The 7293-nt window shown below is 37.0% G+C and overlaps 1 long non-coding RNA gene across 1 annotated transcript; it reads right to left on the bottom strand.

Moving 5' to 3' along the window:
* Positions 1-1635: 1635 nt before the first annotated feature.
* On the bottom strand, positions 1636-5507 carry LOC140819860 (uncharacterized). Its single transcript, XR_012115301.1, has 2 exons — positions 5124-5507; positions 1636-1893 (listed from the first exon to the last, which is right to left on the bottom strand). It is a non-coding gene; the product is annotated as an uncharacterized lncRNA (long non-coding RNA).
* Positions 5508-7293: the final 1786 nt, after the last annotated feature.

Genomic DNA, 7293 nt, shown 5'->3' with positions numbered 1-7293 from the left:
TGTCAAGTGCATGGTAATTGTTGGACACGTTCATGCATGTAAGGTGAGGTGTCTTTGTGCATGCTGCCTAGCGACAGATGTCCGGATGCATGGGATTTGGTTGACACATTCATGCAGGTAAGTTTCGAGCTGAGGTCTATAAATAGGCCATGGGATTTCTCATTGTGGAGGGGGTACTGTGTTTTTAAATGCAAGTTTTAACTCTCTAGAGCCGCCCAGAAAGGGAAGAGCAGCCCGGGAAGGGAAGATCAGCCCGGGAAGGGAAGAGCAGCCCAGAAAGGGAAGAGCAGCCCAGGAAGGGAAGATCAGCCCGGGAAGGGAAGATCAGCCCAGGAAGGGAAGAGCAGCCCGGGAAGGGAAGAACCGCCCGGGAAGGGAAGATCAGCCAGGGAAGGGAAGAGCAGCCCGGGAAGGGAAGATCAGCCCGGGAAGGGAAGAGCAGCCCGGGAAGGGTAGAGCAGCCAGAAAGGGTAGAGCAGCCCGGGAAGAGAAGAGCAACCCGGGAAGGACAGAACAGCCCGGACAGAGCAGCCGGGCATAGCCGATGGTCCGAGAAAGGCAGTCAGGGAGCTCAGTATCGTCTTCAGAGGGCTGACGACGGACTAGACCCGATTGATAGGATTTCCTGTGGACTAGGATTGCTTTACTAGAGGTACGAAAGTACTATCCGAGATATCCTGGTTGAGTATACATTCTTATATGTGTTGCATGATTATTTGCTGCATTGATATATGTCATATGATGCATGATATTATGTCACGCTTATTGCTGTATGTTGCATCTCATCTTGAGCCGTATCTCTTTCGAGATAGCCTTTATTGTTGAGCTGTATCTCTTTCGAGATAAGCTATATCTTGTGGGGCCGCTCAGCCCTGTCTTGTGGACGCATGGACACCGAGAGTACACAGTGGCCGACGGGTCCGGAGGGCTTCGGTGATCCGGGACATTTTAGGTCCACGTCTGATCTTGTAGTGGATGCAGTGACCCAGAGGAGCACCGCGCGGCACTATCCACTTGGCGCCTCTAGACTGAGCATATTGAGATCTTTTGTGACTCCTGTTTCTTGACTACCCTGGTATCATATCATAGCATGTGCATTTCATATAGGCTTGTATACTCATGCTTTTGTACTGGGCGTTCTTATCGCTCACGTCCTCGTTTTTCTTTATCTTGGACACCCCATTCCCACGGGGCAGGCCTCAGGTTGGATGGCTCAGGAGGAGGATGAGGAGGACGTTGAGTAGCCGGTTGTTTTAGTTCTTCAATACTGTTTTGTTTCGATATGGTTGTACCGCATATTTTCATTTTTAGTTTGAGTTGTTCTGGATTTCGATTGGGTTGTATAACTATCGTTTGTTGACCTTTTCCGCCATTATCTCTGATTGTAATTAATTAAGTTAATTGCATGCTTAAATCTTGATTAGTAGGTGATTCTGGAACGGGTCACTACATATAATATCTGGGAGACAGAAATACCACACAATACCTAAATACAACTGAGCCCACTCTCAAGGAGCTTTGGTACTTCCTGAGGCTTCCTCTCGAGCGCCTGAGGTCGAACCACCTGAAACAACCCCACTCCCATGACATTTAAATTAACTAATTAACATACACGGAAGCCTTAGAATTTAAAAGGGAAAGAACAATATATCATTTACATCATAAACATAATTCATACTAATATATATGATCGTTCAAAAAATATCATCCAACACATAACTACAAGCCAACACGAACCTTTCCATTCATTTATTTGCTAACCTACATAACATTTTAAAAGTTTACATATGTTCACTCCACCACAATTCAAAATGACAAAACCAAAAGTCTTTTCCCTGTCATCTTATATGACTTCTCCCACCTCGAACAATCCATTTCAGTCCTTTTTATCACCTGCATCACATGACATTAACTGGAATGAGAATAAAACTCAGTAAGTAAGAAATTGTACATAACAATTACATATACATAGCTTTGGCTTAAAACATGGCTATGGCAATGGCAATAAAGAATGAATCATAAATATCAAATCAATGTAAATGGTATCATATCATGAATTAAAGGAAGGAAATGACAGTTCTGTGACTTGTGACATGTGGCAAGTATCTCTTTGATATAAATATCAAAACTGTGAGAGATACTTCGTAATCATGTGATTGGCCAATGACATGCATGAATTACTATCATTCCTTGGCTTTAATCATATGAAACTTCATTGAGGCATTTCACCAAACACTTGATGGACACAATGGTTTATTATCTCCTTGCTTAGTGAATCCAATGAAAATACTTGAACAATGAACATATAACAATATATAAATCAACTATATACCAATGAAAGGAGCTAATTATCAATAAACATGGCTTATATACATATATTCATCATGTGAGCACAAGGAGAAGTTTCTACTTACTACCCACAATCACTATGATGACTATGATGATCTTGAATGAATCCTACAACAATAATCACAATCACAATCATAATCATAAATCATCTCCAATAATCCAATGAATCATGAACCCAACTTAACCCTCAATACTCCAAACCCTTATAAACTCCAAGAATAGTAAGTTCTTACCTTGAAGTTTGAAGATATAGGTAGGAGCAACTAATAAATATACTATAATCCTTAAATTTGGAGTGAAGAATTGAAGGGAAGAAAACTTGAGGGAGGAAGGGTTTGATCGATCAAGGAGAAGGGAAAGGAAATTGAAAATAAGAATAAACCCTATCCAATGCAATATATAAACTTTTTAGAGCTTAAAAACGTGTTTTTATTTTTTATACAGGCGCGAGTTCTGGCGCATATGCGCGCCACATTTGCCGAAAAACTCATTTCTATTTTCCGAATTAGCAAAAGTGGTCAACATGAAAGTTGTAGCCCTATGTGTTTTCTTGCATCTCCAATTTCCTCCTATCATTTGAAGGTCTGAGTAAAAATTTATGCTCATTCTCCCAACATGTGTCAGTGCAGGAACAACGAAACACACGACACACTTTGGGCCACTTTTGGCTCGTCTTCCCTAAAGATTTGAACAAAACTTAAAACATGAAAGTTATAGCCTTATATCTTATCTTTCTAATGGAAGTGGCCTCACATCAATTGGATCAATATACAAAACATTATACTAAAAACCACAACTACTGCTACATTTGTCATACCGTTTCTGCACTTTCATTTCCTATTTGACTCAAGAACAACTTTCTATTCTACCCATTCATTTCTATAATCATCACCAACTATGAACATAATACCAAAACAATAACCATGTAATAACCATTCCAATAAACATATCCATAACCAGTAACCATTCAACATAATCTCAACCAGTAAAGTATAAAACATGATTATAATAATAATAATAAACCATAAGGATTAACATAATAAAAGGTTGGGCTATTACACCACCTGTACCACCTGTCATGTCCACAAACAAAAGACACGACACCCCCCTCTCGAGGGTCAGTAACCCCAGTACGAGACATCAAGAAACCACAATATATGACATAGAAATGCAATGATGCCATGCATGAATGCAATGTATGAATAGGTGCAAGATATCAGGATATCAGGAATCAAATGATCGATATCAACAATCATACATATATGCTCGAGCTGGTCCACGACTCAGCGGACCGTGCCTGGGATATGGCCCAGCCTCGAAGCCAGCAACTACCTAAGACGGACCGAATCAAGGTAGCCAAACATCTCCAGAACACCATATCATATCATATATATAACGGATCTCAACGGAAATATAACTGGATCTCAATAACAGATAGGCTCAATATGATATGTTCAGTGGTATTGATGTGTCTAACTAAAATAAAATGTGTGTGAACAAAAGAAATATTTTATTTTATTTTACACATCAATTACCAACTGATAATATGCGAGTCAGCATATTATATCACATAAATCAACAAATAGCAAATAAATCATACACATGATCATCAGATGCCTCTGTCAGACATCGTGAAAAATAGCTGATCTCTACGTACCTCAACTAATTTACCAGTAACTTAAATCCTCAAGAAAGTCCTGGAAATGCCAACTCAGAGAAATCACCTGAATATTAATTTAAATGGTCTTATTATCAAATAAAAATTCCAGAAACATTTATGATGATACCCTCGTAAGAGCTCGAGTAATGGATGACCCGGAATATCAAATGGATTCCCAAATCCGAGTAAGTCTGCAGGTGGATTCTTCTGGAGCCGGGCAGGTGCAAGCCCATGCTCTACTCTCCGGGCAGTCATAGGCCCGGGCTCTTGTATAAATCTCCAGGGAGGCATTCTACCCGGCCACCTCGATATGAGCACCGCACTCGAGTATAGTACCAGAATAGGATGTGGGCGACTGTCCCATCTATGACACCGTGCCGATGAGTTGACATGTCAGAATATAGGGTGTGCTCAGCCATCCTACTATAATTAGTAGGTAGCACGGAGAACGAGGTCATCATTACTCCTCATACTATAAATACCGGGTTCTCTCTTTACATTAGATTCATCACACCAATATCACAGCCATCACTTGGCTACATTGGTTTTATTGCTTGAGTACCCTGCTGACTTAAGCATCGGAGTTGTCACGCCGGACACCCCTCCGGCGCCCATTCACGAGTTCCTCTCCTTGTCTGCAGGTCATAGTGGAAGCTATAGCTCACAAGTTCATCTACTTTGCTCATTTTCCTGAACAACATTATAAATTATTGATTCGATCCGGTGGAGCACCCGACCCTGCTCATCCATTTTGCCAGGATCGCATCAATTTAAATTCACTTAAAATCTAATTTCAACAATTTAGGCATTTTAAATTCCTAAAATTCCAATATTCGACTAAAATACCTAAAATCAATCCTTTCTATTTTATCGTAGCAAAATATTCTTTTTAGATTTAAATGACACTAAACTAATATTCAAACACTGCGATAAATTATAAGTTCACCAGATTATACCTCCAACTCGCACAATTCCGAAACGTACAACAAGAACCCAATAATTAATTAATAATGATACAATATTGGAGTCGAAATTGAATTAAATTCACATAGACAACAATTCGCACCGAGACAGCTAGTAATCCCAACAACAGTAACTGGAAATCGAGCCTAACCTGAAGCTAACCGGCAACAGGCGGCAAACTCGGCGGAGAAGATGACTGGAATCATGCAGAAAACTGAGCCGACGGGTCATTCTCGAAAATTTGCAAAAGTGGTATCAAAAGAAAGCTTACAACACAAGGAACAAAACCCATCAATCAATTTTTAGTTTTGAGCGGCGGAAGACGGCGATTTCAGCGGTGAAACTGATGGCGTTTTTCGACGGGTTTTCGAAAAGTGTTTAGAAACACTTCAATATGGGTACCAAAACGTATCTTTCATCGAGAGCTTTCTGATCATACATTTACTTTAATTTTTCGGTCACCGGGACGGCTACAATCGGCGGTCAAAGAGAAGGAAATGATGGTTTGAAGCTTGGACAGAATGTTACGGTGAGGAGAGAGGTGAAAATCGGTGATGATTATCATCTTATATTAATATATATATATATATATATATATATATATATATATATATATATATATATATATATATATATATATATATATATATATATATATATTAATTAATGTTATATGTGTGTGTTTATCTCTTTTTTTTTTCTTTTGGGTTCGAAACTTGACCCGGTCTATTTTATTTCAACTTTCGTTTGCTATAAAATTTAAGAGTGAGTCTCATGTGAGACCGTCTCACAGATTCTAATATGTGAGACGGGTCAACCCTACCCATATTCACAATAAAAAGTAATACACTTAACATAAAAAATAATAATTTTTCATGGATAACTCAAATAAGAGATCTGTCTCACAAATACGATCCGTGAGAACGTCTCACACAAGTTTTTGCCAAAATTTAGATATGTATTTTAATATCGTCTATAAACCGATATTTTCTAATACATATTTTGAACACACTAATTAATTATTTGGCTTAATTATTTTAAATCCCTCAAATTTAAAATAATTAATCTTAATTATTGCCAAATAACATATATTTAACACGGGTCATTATATTACGTTTAAATTTATCGAAATTATGTTACAAGAAACCTGTAGAAGGAAATTAAGAATATCAAAATTTTATGGGTTAATCGTAGGATTTTTGAAATTAAGGACCAATTAGGATGATTTTTGAGGAAATTAAGAATAGATTTTGCAATTTTTAAGTAATTTGGAGACTAGTTTATCAATAAGAGAGAATTGAATGAGTTAAATGATAAGAATTTTTTATGATTTAGACTTTTAAGGATATTTGGAACCTTGTGATATTTTGGTTATAATGTTATAAGGAATGTTAATCAATGGTTTTTAAGGATGAATCGATATTAGGCTTGAAAATCTAAGTGTTAGCGGCGATTTGTAATTTTAAGATTGAAATTTGATAGGTTGATGAATATTTTGGGTATAAAATAAGGAAAGTAATATGCGATAAGTATGGTCATCCTTATTTTTATATTGGAAATTTTAAGAAAAGTTGAAATTCGAGGTTATAATAGTATAGTACTAAGTCATTATGGGTTTTCTTAAGTTGCAAATCGCAAATAAGGATTTAGAAGGTAAAATTAATTGGGATCAAGGAGACGTACGTAAGGACATTCTTGAATTTAAGTTTTATCAGAGTAGCGCAGCGGAAGCGTGGATTTTTGGGATACTAGAACTGAATCTAAACTTTGGGTTATCAAAGATAAGCGAATTTCGAATACGAAATTCAAATTTAAGTGGAGAAGATTGTAACGCCCCGAAAATTTTAAGGTCCACACAAACCACATGCATACTATTATTAAATTTCCTTGTATTTTAATTAAATATTTTAATTGAATGAATTAATTATTTTGTGCATGTTGACATGTTTAAAATATATTTTCTTCATGGTTGCATTAAATTTTTTTTAAAGGTTATTCGAGTTGCGATTGAAGAATGGGACCGATGGCTGAAAAACGTGAAATGTTTTTATTAAATAATTGTGTTCAATTATTTAAATATGGGTGTTGGTTTTTCATATTTTTGAAAATAAGGAATTTTGAGGTGATTTTATACGGCATGACGTAAATTTTATCGGTGTTGGTTTTTCAACAAAAATACAAACTTTTTTGACATCCCGGCTAATAAATTCACAAATTTATTTAAACAAAACTATTATCATATTTTAATTAAATCCTAATCAAGCACTAATGGACCTAATTGGGGGCTTGATAGCCTAATCTTAATTAAGCAAATAATTAGT

The sequence above is a fragment of the Primulina eburnea genome, chromosome 18 (assembly GCF_022965805.1).
Source record: "Primulina eburnea isolate SZY01 chromosome 18, ASM2296580v1, whole genome shotgun sequence".
NCBI lineage: Eukaryota > Viridiplantae > Streptophyta > Magnoliopsida > Lamiales > Gesneriaceae > Primulina > Primulina eburnea.
The sequence above is the reverse complement of the archived record's forward strand: the minus strand, read 5'-3'. Positions and strand labels throughout refer to the sequence as shown.